Genomic DNA, 20,088 nt, shown 5'->3' on the forward strand with positions numbered 1-20,088 from the left:
CCATCTAACAGGTCACTTCCTTCTTTGGGCCTCAGTTTGCCAGCCAGTCAGCCGAGGTCGTCACACTGGGTGCGCGTAGAGCCCTCCCGGTGCGGTCGTTCCTAAAAGGTAGATATCTGGGGGTTATGGTCACTACCTCTGGAAGTGAAAGGGTTAAAAACCACTCTGTTCCACTCCAAGACCTGCAGCAGTGGGAGCGTACAGGGTTCGACGTTAGTCCGCCTGGACACGGCTCTGAGGCCCCTGCACCCCTGCAGGGAGCAAGCTGCGCCCCAGGGTCTAGGGTTGCAACCCGTGGAAATGGAAGGCGATGGTAGGGACCGCCAGCGCGCCCAGAAGACGGTGACATTACGGCCCATTGTTGTGAGCGGCCCCGGATGGCAAAGACCGTCGCCCCCTCCCCCTCCTTAGAACTGTTATGCAGAAAAGGCTCGAAAAGGGAGCATAAACGAGAACTTCACTAAATTGACAGACAGCCCGAGGGCTTTGAAACTCTTCCCCTTTCTCACGTAAGGAGATAGTGTGAATGACAGTCTGGTGGGGTAAACGTGGACTCTGGGCGCTCCGTGGGCAGATTCAGCTTCCTTAGGTCTGTGATGGGGGCGTTTTGCACCATCCCCTTGCCTGACAAGCTAACTTTACAACCTTGGGCTGGGACAGAGAAGGCCTCTGAGAATCCGAGGTCCTCAGTGGTTCGGCCTCCGTTTCTTAAAGTTGTTGCTGGTGTCCGAACTTCATAGATGCCCTGAGCTCCACTAGCAACCTCGTGTTCCTCCCGGGTCAGAAACCAAGGGTGATCAGTGAGGGGAAGGGTCTCGGGACTTCAAGAAAGCCAGTTAAGAGGGAAACCTCATAAGCTCACGGAGGCAAGAAGACTCCAAGCAAGTAAAAAGCATCAGGGATGACAATGGCAACCTGTTCATTGTGCAGATGGGGAAACCGAGTGTCAGAGAGCGAGTTCCCCTATATCACACAACTAAGGATTTCAGCTGTCGTCTTAACTTACTCGGACACTTAGCTGTCACCCTCACCTTACCTCTTGTGCTGGCAAAGTGGTTGTGGTGGTTTTAAAATCTTTGCAAGTTCTTTACCACTTCTCTTTTCAAAAGACAGAATTCTAATGCCCCTCCCCTTGAGTGTGGGCTGGACTTAGCAACTGGCTTCTAACAAGTAGAATGTGGTGGAAGTGATGTAATGTTAGACCCCACAAGCCTGAGTCATAAAAAGTAGACATTTCTCCTGTCACTTGCTTGCTTCCTCAGGACACCCATCCTGGGAACCCACCCACCATGCTGTAAGGAAGCCCAAGCCACGGGGAGAGGCGATATGAGGTGTCCTGGCTGGGCTCTCAGTTGACAGTCAGCATCGATCACCAGGTGGGTGGGGAACTGAGACGAGTCCAGCCCCCAGCCTTGGAGTCCTTCAGCTGAGGATCCTGGCATGGAACAGAGACAAGCCAGTCTCCCTGTGTGAATTTCTGTCCCGTGAAAATTAAGGGATAAGAATGTTGTTTTAAGCCAGTAAGTTTGGGGGTACTTTGTCACTAATACTGTGGGTTTCTTGAAATGACAAATAATAAAAATAGATTTGGGATAATCATTGAAACAGTAAGTTCTTCTTGGGCACCTTGAGGACCTTTGACAGGCCTGGCTCTATACTAGCACTGGGGATACAGTAGTGAACATGAGGGATATGCTCTTTGTCCTGTGAGGGCTTCTGTCTGCCAGTTCAGGAGGTGGCGAACCATGATTCCAATACTGAGCTTTGCCAGGGTTTGACACACGAAGCTGTGGGAGTATTTACCCAGGGCAACTCCCTGGTCAGGCAGCTTGCTGAGGAAAGAAGAAATGAGTTGTATAAAAGGCCAGCGTGGTCTAGGCTAGAGAGTTTCCTGGGATGTGTTCATAAAAGTGGGAGTGGATAGGTGTCAAGCAAGGTGGGACAGGCATGCAAATAGATTAGAAAAGGGTGAGACTGGAAAGGAATGTGTCTAACTCAGTCTCATTTAAGCCCAAAGCCCAGAGAAGACTAGTGTCTTGCTTGGTGTCACACAGCTTATGAACTGGGCCCAGATACTGGGTCCTGCATTACATTCTCCCATGATTCCTTCACCCCTATACTCAGAGAAAAACACCTCTAACAGATGCTTGGATAACTCCTTGCTAGCTCAAAGCTCTTATGGCCATTACCTGTCTTCAAAAAAACTCTGAAAGAAGTTAAGGTAAGTTAATTCCCATTTTACAGATTAAGAAATGATACCCAGGAAGTTAGACCACTTAAGCACCTAGTTCAGGAGCTGGCACATCAGAGCTGCTAGGTACAAGTGACTTTGGTGACAACAGGGATGGTGATGATGATGATGCCTCGCTTACATTGCCTTTCACTGTCGTGGTCCTCACATGCTGCACTGATGTTCTGGAAACTACACACAGTGCCTCAAAGCATCAACATTGGTATCAAATGCTCCAACTCATTTTCTATTCTTACGCCGCTGAAACTGGATTCTTCTCCCAGACAGGAGAGCCTGGTTGACTTAGCTCGGGACCTCGGCTGGAGAAGGGAAAGGCAACTTTATTAGCTTCCCCCCAAAGAGTATGGGCAGTTGGGGCAAGGGGCTTCTTACATGAAAATGGGCACTGTTAGTGAAAGAGGACATGGAGGTGCACAGGTACAGATGCGCTTGTAAAAGGTAGACACTAGGTCTGCTCTGTCCAATGTGGTAGCCAGAGTCACTTGTGGCTATGTAACTTTAATTAACTTTAAATAAAATAAAAAATTCAGTTCCTCAATCACACTAGCCACACTGGAAGTACTCAGGAGTTATATGTGGCTTATGGCTACTGTACTGAACAGCACAGATTATAGGACATTTCTGTCATTGCAGAAATTTCTATTGGACAGCGCTACTGTGGGATTCTTAGAATTTAACTCTGACTTTTCTTCTCTTACCTCATACATTGTGAATGTGGAAATAGCAAAAGCGGTGAGTCCATCTTTATTCATTTATTTAACACTTAAGTGTCTACTCTGCATCATACATTGTTGTAGGTGCCAGGATGCCTGGGAGGGACCTTGGATACCCTCTGTTCAGTGCATCTCACATTAGAATCATCTAGGGAGCTCTTAAAAGTACTGGTTCCCGGGCCCCACCCAGCAGAGATTCTGGTGGAATTGGTTTGGGGCGGGGCTTGCACACTTGTGGGCTGGAAAAGCTCCCAGGTGATGCTAACACACAGCTGGAGTTGAAACCCTCTGCAGCCTGGGCTGACCAGTGAAGCGACTTGCCTCAGATAATCTGAAAACCTGAATCCGCAGGGGTCTAACGTCTACTCTAGGGTTCTTAGGACAAAATCAGTGTTCTCCGTGGAGGCGGCACCGATGTGGAAAGAGTGCAAAATTCTTAGCGGAGAACATGTCTGTTCTTTCTTAATCTAAGGGGAACCCAATTCACTAAGAAGAAAGTGCCAAAAGAATTTCTGGTTTAGGATTCGGTCTTTCTCAAACTGTTGGTGTGTTTCATGCCTGGAACTGCATTATTCAGCCACGTGGGTGAAATGCCTATAAAAATAGTACCCTTTTCTGAGTGCCTCATGTAGGTCAGGCATTTCTCATACAGTTTGGTTTAACCTCCAAGACGCTCCTACGAGTTGAGTTTTGTGGACGTTAGTTTACAGATGAACAAACTGAGACGCAGAGAGGTTAAGGATTCTGGGCTTGTCCAGGTAGGCACAACTGGGTTCCAACGGCAGAGCTTGTGTTCTTTCCTCTTCGCCACCCCGCGCCTACCCCTTAGCAGAGAGCGCAGGGCAGCTGGCGGGCAGCAGCGTTGCGCTCTGGATCTCCCAGGAAGGAAAGCTCTGTGAAGGTGTCAGGGGAAGCCCCAGAGCTGATGTGACCTGGACACTGTGCTCGGGGATAGTGCTGGGGGGCCTGGAGGGAAGAGGGATTCAAGTATAAGATAAGAGAGGGGATTTGGGGCGGAGTTCTTTTAGTTAAAGGTTGTGCGGGGATTCCTTTTCCAAGGAATTTGGAGGAAGCAGCTAAGAGCAGTGTTGTGCCTGGAGCAGTTAGCTCTTAGACACCTAGCAATTACGGGGCATGCTTGGTATAAGCATTATCTATTCTTGGCCTGGATTCCCGTGGGCTGGCAGAGTGTCTGTGTCGCCATGTATCTTTGCAATCTGAGTCCCCACCTGATACTTCCTGGGCAGTCTGGCCTGGCCTCGGCAGGCTGAGAAGGGGCAGGACTCATTGTGTTCATTCCAGAGAACCTTAACAGTCAGGGAGCCATCTCTCCCCTGCCATTCTCTGGGGGCCACCTGGTATAGTAATAGGAGCTCCAGGCCTTGAAGAGCAGTAAGCGCTTCACTTGGAATGGATCAGGGCTTGTCTGTATGGCATTCAGCAGGTCTATGTGGGAGCAAAGCCACAACTGGCCATTAAAAAAAAAACACACACAGACTATCTCAGCCTAAAGGACCCTTCTTGTCCAGGTTTCATTTCATAGGTGGGGAACTAAGGTCCAGTGAGGTTACAGAACTTTCTTGAAATTGCTCAGCCAGTTAGAGCCAGGAGTCCCCCTTGCACACAGGTCTCCCCCGCACCCGGCTCAGTGTGCCTTCTCTGACATCTCCAGCAGGGGAGAAGCGGGTAGTAGACAAGCCCCTGAAAGCTTTGCAGGATCTTTGCAGGATTACTTGCAGGGTCTGGCCATGCCGTGTGTGTCAGTGAGTGAGTAGGTGTGGATGCGGTGTGTGTTTAGGAAGGTTCCATTCCATCTGGAGGACGAGGTGATGTCCCCTCTCATTTTCCAGGCAAATCATACTCCTGCAGCGTTGTGTCTCCCCTGTTAGGAAACTGGCATTTCCGTTGACTATTTTCTCCATGCACAGTAGCAGGTGTTTGGCTAGTGGTGGATTATCAAGTCAGTCGGCCAGGAATAGCCGGGCTGTGGTAGCTGTCCTCAAGCAGTGGCCAAGACTCTGGCAAGCCCAGAAATAACCAATAGGACAGTCTCAGTCTCCCTTCTCCCAGAAGGGCCGTAAACTTGGAGAGAGGGAGAAAAAGAGGCTGTTCTGATGTTGGTTTATCTTGAAGACCAGATCAAAACCATTTATAGTTGTAGGAATATAGGTCGACAAGGGGGATTGGATTTATTTCTCAAGCCTTGGCTCCCCAGAAAGACTTCACTTTATTTCCAACAACAACTTCTGAGTGCCTACTGTGTGCATGGAGTAGCCTAAGCTGCTGCAGGTAATGCAAAGGTATGCAAGACATTACTATGGGCTTCCAGGCTGCATCTGGTAAGACATGTCCCTAAAACTTATTGAGCACTTACCATGTGCCAGGTGTTCTGCACAGAGTATCTGATGTGATCCTTACCATAGCCTTGTACATAGGGATTTTAATTTCCATTTTTCAAATGAGTAAAAGATCTCAGAGAAGCTAAATGACTGTTTCTGGGTCCTAGAAACAGCCGTTTAGCTTTCCTAGCCCTGGCTGAGCCAGGATTCAGAGCCTGTGCCTTTTCTGCTATTCCAAGAGGCCACCAGCTACCTACAACACCTGGCAGAGTCAGGCCAAAACCCCCAGGTCCCCAACACAGGCTCAGACAAGGCGTCTGAGGAGCATACAGGAGGGAGAGACTTGCTGTAATTCAGGCAACAATGCTTGGCTTTTGGTACTGTTGACATTTGCAGTCACACAATTCTTTGCTTAGGGGACCGGTCCTCTGCACTGTAGGATGTTTAGCAGCATCTAGGCCTCTACCCACTGGATACTACTAGTTAAGTCCCCTGTTGTGACAATCACTCCCAAATGGGAACCATTGATTTTAGATAAGATGTAGTCTTCCCCCGGGCCTATAAGGATCTTATAGGCTAGACAAGGATTTTGGAAATTGAAGACAGGACGAAGAAATGTATTTCTTTACTATTTTTCCACTTGACAAAGGGCTGTTATTTAGATTTTCTGGTCTGGTCTTTCCACTGGCCCCGCGGCTCGTGCCCCCCTGCTGGGCCAACAACCACAGGAAGTTGCTCAGGCCTGTGGCACTTGCAGGGGCTTCTCATTGATGAGGGGTCCCCTGTAACCAGTTCCTTCCTGGCCTCTTAGTTCAGCCTGCGCTTGATACCTGTTTTCGACCTCTGGCTGCTATTCCCCTTCCAGGGAGCTTTTGGGGAATCTATTTCATCATGAACCACTGCCACCACCAAGTACAAAGGCCCAGTACTTCCTGGGGGTGTGGCTGCCTGGGAACGGCTATAGTTATTATCTCATTTAGTCCTCACAGCATCCCTAGAGGTGCTATCGTCTCTGTTCTGCGGGAGAAATGGGGGCTGGGAGAAGGAAGGCAACCCACCCAAGTCCACTCCTCTGCTAAGCAGTGGAGTGCTGAGTCTCCTCTCTTAATCATTGTGCTCTACTGTCTCCCAGGGGCGGTCTACCCCCGCTGTGCTGCCTACTAGGCTTTATGTACCCCTGTGATGAGTCCCCATGTGAGTGATGGGAGCACCTGGCTTGGCAGGGGTGGGGATGGCGGGGTGTTAGGCTATGGGAGTGAGGAATGGCTAGAATGCTCTGCCCATCCTATCAGTTGTGCGGAAGAAGGGAAGGCAGTGTTTCTGGTGGATCCTCCCCAGTGAAGGGCAGTTGTCAGGCTTGTATGGTGTTTGGCTATCAGGGAGGGCTTCCTGTGAACAGGGCAGAGTGCCCAGTCAGGCTGCAAGACAAATGGGCGACATATGTGCTCCAGATCAGCGCACAATGGGCTTGTTATTTTGCATCTGCCAGCAATGAAATAACACTCTATTATTGCAGGAGGCAGAGAATAAATAAATACAACATTTGGGGCTGGATGCTGAGATCACTTTTTTTCTCTGTCCTCACTTCTCTCTGGGGTCATGTCCCCTTTGGGACCATTAGTTCTGAGGCAGGGGGTTTAAGTTGCCATAGAGTCAGATTAGCAGGTGCAACAGGCCTTAGATTACCCCCCCGCCCCCAAGGATATATTGACATCCATGTTCTGTCCTGCTCACAAAGGACCCTTGTTCCATCCCTTCATGCTGCAGGGAGAGACAGGGAGTGCGTGATGGGACAGCTGAGGCGTCTCTGAAGATGAGAGAGAAGGGTGGCCTGGGCTGTTCTCATCCATCACAGACAGGCTGTGTCAGAGGCCACATAGATGGTCGGGTTCCAAGGTTCCAACAAAAGGCAGCAATAAAGCAGCATCTTGATAGCGTTTGATGGATGTGCTAAAGCAGTGCTTCTCAAACTTGAGTGCGCAGTGGAACCTGGAGGCTCCTTACAGCTCGAAGGGCTGGGCCCTGCCCCCAGAGTTTCTGATTCTGCAGGTCTCGGGGAGGCCTGAGGATCTGCCCCTCTAACAAGTTCCCAGGTGACGTGGCAGCTGGCGGAGGACTTCATCTGAGAATCGCCAAGCTGGGGCACGCTTCCCAAGACGGTAACATTATAGCTCACATACATATCATGTAAAGTGAATTTATATTAAAGATTGCATTTATTGAGAGTCTTAATCACTGTGAGAACCAGGAAAGTGTTAACACGTAATGGGGGACATTTGAACAAACATATATAATCAGTAATTCTGGAATTTACCAGTGAAGCTGGTTAATGTCCTATAAGGCAATGAACTGAAATGGGGTTATCTTTTCTAAAAGCCAATGCATCTCTACTGGGCAAAATTCACTTGCATTTCTACAGACAAATATTTTCATTACCTTCAGTCTTCTACACCTAAACTGTCCTTACAGGGAGGTAAAATAGCCTAGTCCATAGAAAGGCAACCATGGTACGTCAGCCTATGGATCGGATGATCCCCAGAGAGGGCTTGTAAAACAGTTTCCTAGGTCAACCCCCAGAGTTTCTGCCAAGGTTGAGGGGGGAGGATTTGGAGCTCTAGTTTCTTAAAAAGACTTTCAGACAATCTTCCTGTTCTTTGTCCCACCTTTACCCTCACTTCCAGAGATATCTGGTGGCTGATGTTTGGTGTAAACCACATTTCTTCTTGGCTGTCCCCAGCATTATTTTAGTATTTAACATTCTCTTCTAACAAAGCCACTTGTTACTTGGCTGTCTATTTGCTGGCTTCCAAAGTTTTGTTGCTCTCATTTCCTCTCCTGTTGCTTTGTCATCACGGGTGTACATCCCTCCTTTAAAAACCCACTTCCAGAAGGAATGGCACACGCTGCATCCATTGTGTTGCCTCTTGAGCCCAGAACAGCACCCTGAGACATGTTGTGGCCTGATTATCACTGTGCCTGTGTTATCAGTGAGGAAACAGACTCAGAAAATCTACTTGACCAAGAATCTACTTTTTCAAACGTCATTTCATTTCCCAGGCCCTTTCCACTAGAAAATAGTTCTAACATGTTGTGGTGTTCCAAAGCACCGTTATGCGTTTCTCTCATTGGCTCCTCATCAAAGTCCAAGGAGGCAGGCAGGGCAGGTGCTAGAGTCTCTCTTTCATGACTATGAAGACAGAGATAGGGGAGGGGAAGGGACTTCCCTAGGGTCACACATCCTAATGGGCTTTGAACCCGCTATTACTAAGTTCAGGTTCAGGGCCCTTTTTCCTGCTCACTCTGGAATAGCTTTAAAGGCACCTCCAGGTGATAAAACATCCAATTATTCAACAGCTACCGCGTGCCTGCTATGTGCTTGACACCCCACTAGGTGCTGGGCATATCACAGGGAACAAGATGATTGCAAGTACCAGATGCCGCCGGTGCCACCTGCATCCACATAATCCACCCCAGAGGTCACCTGCAGACAGTTCCCGTATAGGCACGTGGCAATACTGCCTCCCTCCGCCTCACGTGCCAGGGAGTGAAGCCCCCAGGAGCGACCCTCTACTAATGAGGGATGGCAGCTGGCGGGGAAACCCCTGAGCTCCCTTGCCCTTCAGTGGGATACTCTTGAGGCACATTATGTGCAGTCTCTTGAGAGTCCCCCAGGACTGAGCCTCAGCTGCGCATAGTGGTAACCCCCTCATTAATGAACTGCCTCTGGCTTTCCCCCTTCCCTGCCACTTCCCCGCTTGCTCGCCTCTGCTTCCTGGGATCACTTCCTCAATGAGCAACTGACTTTCAAATTCTCCTAGTGTCTGCTTTGGGGGGAACCCACACTAAGACCCTGGGCTTCTAAAATCCTTTTGATTTGCAACCCACGGCCTTGTTCCCTGCCCCTTTCTGCTTTCCCTGGGGTCATGCTCACCTCTCCCCCCAATACTGTCAGCTACAGGAAGGAAGGGATTTTCATTGTGCCATTCATTGTTTATCTCAGGGGCTTAGAGTATTTGCTGATTCATGGGAGGTGCTCAGTAAATATTTTTTGATTCAATGAATAACGATTATTACTAGATTGATCAACGCGGGAGGGATCTAAGAGGCGAGTGGAGTTATGTGGGGGCAACAGCAAAGTCTCCTCTTTTGGTGTGTGTTTTGTAAGAGACCTTCGTGTCCCAAAGGCTTCGCTCATCCTTGGCCCTTCTCTCACAGACTGGTGAGAAAAGGAAGGAGGTGAGAACTGGAGCCGTGGCTGTGGCTGGCGGGGCTCAGCAGGTGGCGGAGGCTGCCTGTGAGGTTGGGCTCGGAGAAGGTGGTGTGAGTCACGGGTTCGGGCTCAGAGGCAGCTGCAAGCGAGAGCATCCGTACGGCCAGGGACTGCTGCTCCCAAGAAGACGCCAGGTCTGGCCTTTATAGCCTGTTGTGCAGAGGAGAATTCCTGTGGAGACAGTAGGAGGGCAGAGGAGCTGAGGTGCAGCCTCAGCTCCCACTGAGGGCTGGTTGGTCCGGAATAATTTTCAGCAGCAGTTTCAGGAACTCAAGGATTGAATGAGACCTTGTATCAAGTATATCAAGTCCCTGAGTTTTGATGAATGACGTGCATTTTGAGATCCTTTTCCCCCTCCTGAGGCCATCTGGTGGCTGTTGGGTAAAATTCAGACTAGAGTGACAACTTGTTTTTGTCTTAGAGTTTATTCAAGGCCAGTAATTCTCTTCTTGACCTCTGATGTCACTTTTTTGGCTGTCCTGGTTGTGTAGCTTCAGCATCTTGGTTAATTAAGAGCTACTGGGGAAGATGCCTTAAGAATGCGCAGGCTGGCTTTCTGAAATGATGCATTCAGTGGTGTTGGTGAGAAAGAATATCTCAAATGTGTGTCAAGTTTTATGTGTTGCAAAGCACTTTCCCAAGATGCAATTTCATTAAATTAATATACTTAGTATTTGCCTATTATAATCACCTAAAATCACATATCTAGGAATAAATTTAACAAAACATGTGCAAAACCTCTTTACTGAAAACACTGTGTGAATATTGAAATGAAAGAAAACCTAAATAAATGGAGGACTAGCCCACAATCACAGGTTTGAAACTTCAATATTGCAGAAGGTGTCATCATTTTTCCTCAAATTAATTTTTTAGCTTCAGTACCATGCAAGTCAAAATACTAGCAAATTTTATTTTGTGGAAATTGGCAAACGGATTCTAAGAGTCCTATGGAAATTCAAAAAGCAGGGAAGAGCAAAGATGATCTGAAGAAGAAAAAGAAAGCTGGGAGATGTATACCTGAAGAGTTAGGACATGTTCAAAATCTGTAGTACTGAGGACGGCACACTATTATTCTTCCTTTGGCCCCTTTTTTACATGATTTTATTTTATTTTTTAAAAAGAGTTTATTTATTTTTAGAGAGAGGAAAAGCGAGGGAGAGAAACAACGATGTGTGAGAGACATCTGTCAGTTTCCTCTTCGCTCGCTGCCAACTAGGGGCTTGGCCCACAACCCAGGCATGTGCCCTGACTGGGAATCGAACTGGGGACCTTTTGGTTGGCAGACTGGCGCTCAGTCCACTGAGTCACACCAGCCAGGGCCGAAGTATTTTAAATTTTACTTGTTTGCAAGGTTCCGAAGGCTGGAATGGAGAGTCAAGGAAGCGGAGAGGTCCCAGTGCACCTCTCTGCTTTCTTAACAGTTGTCTAAACCAGGCTGGAGTAAGGTTTATGCTATGCAACAACCGTCACCCATGACTCTAGGGCCACTGCTGGACTTTCAGGCTATCCATTCTTCACACAGGAGCAAAGCGCCTGCTTGCTTAAAACTCTGCGACGGCTTCCCATTGGAGTAAGGGCTGCAGTCCCGCTCACTGACTGGACTTACAGCCCTTCACACTCTGGCTCCTCTCTGCCTTATTTACCTTTCCAGCCTTATTTACCTTCTGCCATACTCACCAACCCTTTGGGACGTCTTCAATTCTTAGTGATTCACAGATTCTAGTCATAGATTCTGGGTTTTAGTATATTCTTCTACCTGGTGCATTATTTTTAAAAAGTTTTTTTAATTAGTTGATTTTAGAGAGGGAAGAAGGGAGAGAGAGAGAGAAACATTGATCCACTGCTTTACCCATTCATGCATTCATTGGTTGACTCTTGTATGTGCCCTGACTGGGGATCAAACCTGAAACCATGGCATATCTGGACTATGCTCTAACCAACTGAGCTACCCCGCCAGGTCTACCTGGTACATTCTTCTTCCTCCTGATCCTCCCCTTTCCCTGCTTGGCCCACTCCTACGTACCTTCCAAGTCTGGGTTTAAACTTTCATTCCTTGGGGAGACTGGGTCTTTGACTTCTTAGACTGGTGCAGTCCCCTTGCCACATGCTCAATGCACCCATTGCTTCTCCCTTTTTAGAGCACTGTCTGCCTTGTTCCGTGTCTCTCATTCCAGCACCATGGAAACAGGGACTGTCTGTCTTGTTCGCCACTGTGTCTCCTGCTCCTAGAACAGCGCCTGGCACACAGTGGATATTTAATCAATATTTATTAAACACACCAATAAATAAGTGAACGTATACATTAAAAATCCATACCTGAAGGTCTGACTTTGTAAAATCAGACCTGTTAAGTCTTGCAAAGCTTCACAGCTTGGCAAAGATTACCCGTTCATGCTGCATTGGTGCCATGGGTGGAACCCTGGGAAGGCTGGGCAGTGCCTTTCCATAGTTATCAGTGCCTTCCCTTCCTGTCTAAGTGCTCATCAGGCAGCGCCAGAGAGTGTGCTGGAATGTGGCCAACCATCTCTGCCCCTGGAGAAATAAACCCAGTGTGGGTTGGTGGTGTGTATCTTTGTGTGTAAAAGACAGGGCATGGACCCATTCTCCCTGGTAAGCCAGAGAGCCCCTTGGTTCCGAAAACCAGAGGTTTTGTCTGGTTGGCTGGTGAAAGCACGAAGCCACCTGATGGGCTAGCCCAGCAGCACTAGGTAGGTGCCAAGCTGTCCCCAGGGGGGATGCTTTAAAGTCCCTGGAGGGTGCTGCCTCCAGAGCCTACATTTGCTCCCAGTTGTGTGCGTTGGCATGGCATGAAATCGCCTTAAATTTGTGTTTACCAATTTCTTTGTTCAAATAGTTTTTCATTATAATAAGAGCATAAATCTTCAGTATTGAAAGTGAAAGAAAATGCAGATAGGCAAAGAGAAGGAAATAAAAATCATATAACCTCATTACTCAAAAACCTAATAGGCCTAGGAGGCACAGAGCCTGGGTCCCACAAATGTTTTAATTTTAATTTCTCTTAAAATAAGATGGAAAAATGACCATAATAGTAATGAGCCTATAACACTGAATCTAGCCTACCAGTGCCATTGTAAAATATAATTTTCAACTTTATTTTTAAGGGGGAAAGGATCCATGAATGCAAAAGTGCCTATTGCCCATAAAAGTGGTAATGCAACCTTAGCAGAAATAAGCACTTTTAAAAATTTGTGGTATATCCTTCTGTTCCCCTGTATCCTGTGTACAGAAACACATGTTTTTTATATATTTATGTGTATCGTTTTTATAAAAATATGATCCTATTTGCTCAGAGTTTTATAATTTTTAACAACAATATATTATTTATGCCTTTCCATGTAATTGAATGTTCTTCTGAAATATTTTTCTGTAATGTTTTATTTCTGATGATAAAAGTAACATATCCAGCCTCATTCCTTTTTTTAAAAAAGATTTTATTTATTTATTTATAGAGAGAGGGAAAGGGAGGGAGAAAGGGAGGGAGAGAAACATTCATCAGTTGCCTCTTGTACGCCCCCAACAAGACTGATCCTACAACCCAGGCATGTGCCCTGACTGAGAATCGAACCAGTGACCTTTCGCTGTGCAGGGTGACGCCCAACTAACGGAGTCACACCAGTCACGGCAGCAGCCTCATTCTTAATGCCTGCATTGTGTTCCAATGAGTGGCTATATTGTAGTATATTTAACTAACCTATTTTTGCTGTTTCCAGGGTTTTGCTATTGTAAATGTCAGTAAGATGAACCTCCTTTCAGCAAAATCATTGCATTCGTCCTTGGAATGAATTCCTGGATGTAAAATTTTGAAACTTGACACATGAGGCAAAATTTAACAGTGAAGAGTTTGAGTGCCACATGGGTCATGTATGATGATAGCTGTGGGGTGTCCTGGGGCCTCATCTTTCCATCGGCTACTCTGCAGCAGCCTACCCTTGGTTTAGGATGGACGTTGCTGAGTGCGTGACCACTGAGAGCCTGGAGAACCGCTGTGTCCTCAGGTCCTCTCTCAGTGTATGGCTCATGCCAGAAGCTCAGTAACTATTTCTCAAGTGAACAAATGGACACATGTACAGTCAGTGTGAACGTTAGTCCACAAACTCAGATGTTCGAGGATATAAACATTTCTTTGATTCTTTAGGTCAACTTGGGTTTATCCCACCTGTTGAATTGGTGGGAAGTTAAACTGCAGTGATTATTGGGTCTCCCCCATAGCAGCCTGCCTTCTTCAGGTTATACAAAGATCTTAAACCTTAAGCATGGGAGCCTCTTCTGAAATACTCTGCCAGTCCAAGTCCCACTGGCCACGCTGAGACCCCTGTGTCTCAGTTGCATGTTCCCTTTAGGCCCCTCTGCATCTATGCCACGTCTGGGGCAAGGGACTCTCGAGAAGACTTGAAGACTTGGTGCCCGGGACTCAGCGGCCCTGTGTGCACCAGATAGCCATCAGTCCCTTCAGATCTTTCCAGAAAGAGCTGGATGGTTCCCCACTGCAGGTGGAGGATTCTCTCTTCTTTTCTTTGCTACTCTTACTCCCCTATGAGGGCACATCTCTTCATTAGTTCTTTCTGTCCCCAACCCCGACCTAGCAAAAAGCCAAGGAGGTATGGACTTGAAGCCTTTTTGCTTTCTGCTCTGCAAAACCCAGAAGGTGAGCAATTCCAAAGGGCCTGGCTACGCTGGAAATCACAGGAAGGACGAATACAGCAGAGAGTGAACCCAAACTGTAATCTCAAATGATTCTGCTGTAGATAGAATCATGAAATGTTAACATTAGCGATGACACCTAAACAAAAGAGTCCTCATTGTAGTAATCAAGCTCCCTCTGGGACATGCTCAGTTATGCCATAACAGAGAAGTGGGGCTAGGTCGTCACTTAAGTAACTTCTGCACTTTGGTTACAAGTACACATGCCCTGGATGCATAATTAAGCAAAAAGGTGTTTTTTTCCTTATTCAATGTTTTTCCATTTCTCTTCAACTGAATTTGGGACTGATACTCTCTAAAGCAAAGCGGATCAAACCACGAATGTGTTCTCACAGATTTCTCTTGGCTTGATTTGTGTGGGAATGAGAGGGCTGGAAATGGTCTGATTGTGAGAGGAAGCCAGTCTTTTCTGAAACTTTTGTTTTGGGCGTGCCTTAACTGCACCTGCATTTCTTGCAGTTTCTTACAAAGAAACTTCCTTTTCAGAGTCAAAATGTTTCAGCTGAAGCTATTTTCAACCAGAGGGAAATGTTTGAAAGCTCAGCCTCAAGAACATTGTTCCATCAACAGTGATTGAAAGAGGAATTTCCTTTGGGAGCCTTTGCCATTGAAACAAACTTTAATTCTGGAAGCAAATGTTTTGACCTTAAAGATGGCATCCAATGTTGCACTTTCTTCTAATAGCTCTCCAGCCATTTATGGTGATGCTATGATAGCAAGGTTCTTTGGGTTTGAACAAGGAAACCTGCTCTGGCTAGAGTGGCTGATATTTGGAGGCCAGCTCAGTGGTGAGGAGCAGACAGGAGCCTCCAGCCAGGGTTTGCAGTCCTCGCTCTGCCACTTGCAAGCTGGACTCTTTGGCACATTATGTAACTGGCCTGAGTCTCCATTTCTCCATCTATAAAATAGGGGTGATTGTATTTACTTCCTTAATTGTTATACTTACTAAAGAATTAGTGTAGTAAAAAGCACTTAGAGAAATCCAGTAAGAGTCCTTAATAGTACGGTATCCATGCAAAACTCCTGGTCTGATCATTGGACTGTGATTATGTAGGATGTTATCACCGAAGGAAGTTCGACAAAGGGTACGTGGGGATTCTGTAGTATTTCTATGTGAGTCTAAAGTTATTTCAAAATAAGAAAATAAGAGAAAGCATTTAGAGGAACTATTTGTGTGATTCTTTGAATCAGGCTTGTCTTTGACATGAGACTGTTTTCTCCCCTAGCACCTAGCACAGTGCTTGGCACATAGTAGGCTTTCAATAAAGATTTGTTAACTAAATGAATAAAGAAGTTGAGATGCTGAAAGCACTGGCCAGCAGGTGCCTAAGCAACAGACGAGAGACAAACCAGTTTCTGCACTTGGGGGGTGAGAGGAAAGAGGTGAGAGGACTGTGCCCTGAGTCTTAGTAGAGCCGTCAACACACACTCACTCACACACACACACACACACACACACACACACACACACACACGCCCCTGTGCAAACTGGGGAAGTGATTTGAGTCCAACGCCTGGGCCCATGGTTTGTAGAACAATGGCTACCTGAGGGGGTGGCAAGAGGGTTCCTGAAGTTAAATAATTTAATGAAAGCAGCTCAGAACTGGAAGTGACCATGAGAATGTGGGACAGATAAATATGATCTAGATCTTGGGTGGTTCAGTAAGCCCAGCCAATAGTTTTAATAAGTTAACGTACATCCTTTTAGGGTCTCTGGGAAGACAGATAGGCAGGAGAAAAGCCTGTCGATTTTTCTACGTACTTGGGAGCTGCCATAGGAAAATGAAGACCTCAAAAGCAGATAGGCCCAAGTGCCCATGTACTAGGTTGAACAAGATGTAGCATTTGTGGAAAAGTAATTAAGACATATGAAGAAGCTAAAGGAAGGTAAGGGTTATCTTAACAAGGTTTGTTTGTACAGATTTCTCTCTGCCTCGACTCCTTGCCTTTGGTGATGATAATGTTTCTTTCCTCCTGGTGTAGGGAGGGCACCTTTCATGTGGGAGTATTAACTTCTGCTTTCAGGAAATACAGGGGAGGTCAGGATGACATTCTTGCTTCTGCTTCTTTAAGTGTCTTTAGCTCAAAATAGTCCTTGTGCCAAGGACATATTTCAGGGTGACGCATTCAGCCCCCCTTCACTGTCTTTTTCTTTACTCAAATGTTAATGTGATCACAATTGTCTTAATACTGTTTCTGTCTTAGGAATGTTGGTGTGCTACCGATTTTGCTGGAATATACTGGGAAAGAGGGAGGGTCAAACTCAGAAATTAAAGTATGCTGCTGTCAGCATCACATTCACACCCAGTAAGTGATAAGCCGAGCAGAATATCACGGAGTTTTAACTGAGACTACTATTTATGATTTGGAAATAGTCTAAAAATTGGGAGATCTTTGGGGGTATTTATGCCTCTGAGACATACAAAGAGCTTTGGTATGAATTAGGTTTCTGTATTATAAACAGGGTGTCAAATTAGACTTTTCAAACACGTCTTAGGCAACACTTAGTTTGAAAGCATTTCCTGGAAGCTATTCACAAGGCCTGAATCACACCACTCTGACTATACCATATACAATAAAAAAAGTTTTGCTTAGAATTTTTTTCATAAAGCCAGATGCTTACAATGTAATGTTTTGCTCCTATATATATCACTGGGGAGGTGGGACATACCACAAATGTTCTACGGCTCCTAGAACTGGAGGGAGCCCTTTCCCCTGTCTCTGTCTTATCTCCCCAAGCAGGCACTTGGTTCTTTGAAGCCATGGACTGTGCATTTATTTTTGGTATCCTCTACCCCCTGCCCCCACATAGATCATGTTGTTCTGCAAATGATAAACTCTTTTTTTAGAGCTCTTTGCTCTATTAGCATATATAGTCTTATTAACCAGTTGTATCTCTAAACATTTGTAATGGAACTATTATTAAAAACAGTATGTGTTAATTGCCATAAAAGCAGAAGTACAGGAAAATGTAAAGAAAATAAAAATCAAACATGTCTACCATATTACAATAATCACTACTGATAGCTTCACATTTAACCTAAGCTCAGAGATGTAGACTTACATAATACACAGTTAATAACCTGGTTTTTTTCTGGTTATTGTCTGAAAAATTCCCATTATTAAGTATAGATCAACGTCATCTTTAATGACTTCATAATATCTGTATAGAGGCTTTAATTTCCATTTATGTATGGGCTGTAATTTCAACCTCTGTTATTGAACCTTTGGGTATGTCTGTGTTTTCTCCATTATATGTTACCATTCAGTGGCTACCTTTAAACACACCTTCTGGGGGGAAATTTATAGGAGCGGAATTGCTCTGTTTCTTTTAGTTTAAAACTTGATTATATTCTACGTTAATTTTGGAGGACGTTGAACAATTGAACATATGTCTAGGTCCCCCACATGAACTATAAACTTCTAGACTAGAAGGAGGAGTCCAAGGCTTGGATGTCTTTGTACCCTTTACAAATCCTAGCACAGCCCTGGGTATCAGACATACTTTTGGCTGCCAGTTATAAGACACCCGCATAAGAGTAGCTTAAATCAAGAAACCACTTAATTACTTCACATAATTAAGAAGACCAGGAATAGAGAGCTCAGGAGTTGGGGACGCCGCTCCACAATGTCACTGAGGACACAGGCTCCTTCTCTCCTTCCCTCTGAAGCCTGCTTCCTGTCCTTGGGCTTCCCCTCTGATGGTGGGGGGGTGATTGCCTTAGTACCAGGCATATTATCTTCCTACCCACCCCCAACCGGAAAGGGAAATATTTCCTAAAAGTCACTCAGGAGAGTTTTCCTTCTTTCTTGGTGAGCAGAACTGGCTTTCAAGGCTACTTCTAGCTGCAAAGGAGTCTGGGAAGGTGAGTCTTTGGCATTTTCATCTGCTCCCATGAGAAACAATCTCAAGGGTGGAAGGAGTCCGGGAAAGGCTGTTGGGTAGGGTACCAAGTCCCAGGGCCACGGTGCCAAGGGCTAAAGATACTGCCCGCGTCAGTATCCAGATTGTTTCCTTTTTCCCCTCCTCTGAGTCTCTTACAAAGGAAAACTGATTCTTGTGGTATCACAATAGCTGTGGGACCCTCTGGGATAAAGTGGCTGTGACTAACAAAGACTGTCTCCTTGACCAAGCTCGAGTCAGGCTCCTCTGAGCCCGCCTCTCCACTCGGCTTCTGCCGCCCCGTTGGGCCTGCACAGACCGGTTACAGCAGGACTCCTTCTACGTCAGTTTAGGGAGAATCCTCCACCCTGATATCCGATGGCCCTGGCTGCCTTCAGCAGGAACACCCCCACCCTTGTATTTGCTCTTAGTGATTTTCCGCCCACTGACCCTCACCCAGTCCTGCTTCTTGGCTATAAATCCCCGCTGGTTCTTGTATTTGGAGTTGAGCCCCACCTCTCTCCCCTCTTGCAACAGCTTTGATCCCTATTGGGACGGTCCTGAATAAAGTCCTCTCTACAGTTCTGACAAGGCTCAGTATAATTTGTTCTTCACCCGTTACTGTGCCATGAGTACTTCCTCCCCGAGCGTTTGGGAGGACTTTCCTGGTTCATGTGGGTGTCCTCCAGGGGCATCTCGGGCCCCATAGAGGCGTCAGGCTGTGGCATCAGGGCCTCTCAGAGACTGAGGGAGACAAGGGCCCCTCTGCTTTAAAGGCTCCTTGTAAACTAAAAATGAAGAGCAGAACCCTAACAGCATTATAAAAATTGTGATTTATTTGAAGTGTTTGCCTTCCACAGATTAGCTCATTACATGCAAAGGAAACATTGCAATACAGCTGGACACGATGATCACTGGATTCGTGAAGGAACTGACTCATGCGTAGCATACTGCCCCTGGAGTGAGCCTGGGTGGGGACAGGCTCCAAGGGGAAGGTGGAGCATCGTCTTCGTAAAATGCAGGCTTGTGCTTCTTCATATTTCCTTTGGGGGGCTTTGCAAGTATAAACTTGAGGGGCTGCATGGTTGAGGCCCAGAACACAGCCTCTTGAGTCCCGTGATAACCCCTGGGCAAGAGGTCACCGAAAGGGCCTCTGGACTCAGGTGCCACAGTTTCACAGTGAGTTACTTCCTTGTTTCTGTCCACATGTCTGATTTTCCCTTCCCCACCAGTACCCGCCCCCTGCTCTCCTCCTCTCGTAAACTCACCATTATCTTATGGTCCATTCTTTCCCTCCCCTACTTTCCTTCCTTCCTTCCTTTCCCCTTTCCAAAAAGCCTGGTCCGCTAGAGCAGTGCAAAAAAACGTGTAATCTGAGCTCTGGCTGGCAGCCAGAAAGGAAGGAGGAAAACCTGCGAGGTCACACCAAGGTCATATCCAAGCAAGAGGAAGTGAGGCTGCCCGTGCTTTCCTGACTCTCCCAGGCAGACCTCTGCCTGTCTCATCCCCTCCAGCACCTTTCCTGGGCTGAGGTAACACTCAGAAAACGCCGAGATTGAGGCTTATTCTAAAAGCAACCCAGCGTTTATCCTCTCAGCATCATTTCAGTTGGGCTCACTCTGTGAGGAGTTCCTTAACCCCAATGCAGGAAGCATTTTATTCTTTCTCCTATGGGGGGGCCGCCCCCGTGCTGGTCAGAGTTCGACTGGTCTGGGTCAAGCTGGAAAGAGACACCGTCCTCTTGTCCCAGTTTTGGGGAGAAATCCTGGAGCTTCTTTAACTGGGCGTCTATCCCTCTACCTGCAGCACCAACTCCATATTTTTTCGAAGTATATTTTATTGATTATGCTGTTACAGTTGTCCCATTTTTTTTCCTTTTTTCCCTGTCCACCCAGTACCCTCCTTCTCTC

The sequence above is a fragment of the Pteronotus mesoamericanus genome, unplaced genomic scaffold, assembly GCF_021234165.1.
Source record: "Pteronotus mesoamericanus isolate MK-2021 breed Mesoamerican mustached bat unplaced genomic scaffold, CSHL_Meso_final contig_182, whole genome shotgun sequence".
NCBI classification, from domain to species: domain Eukaryota; kingdom Metazoa; phylum Chordata; class Mammalia; order Chiroptera; family Mormoopidae; genus Pteronotus; species Pteronotus mesoamericanus.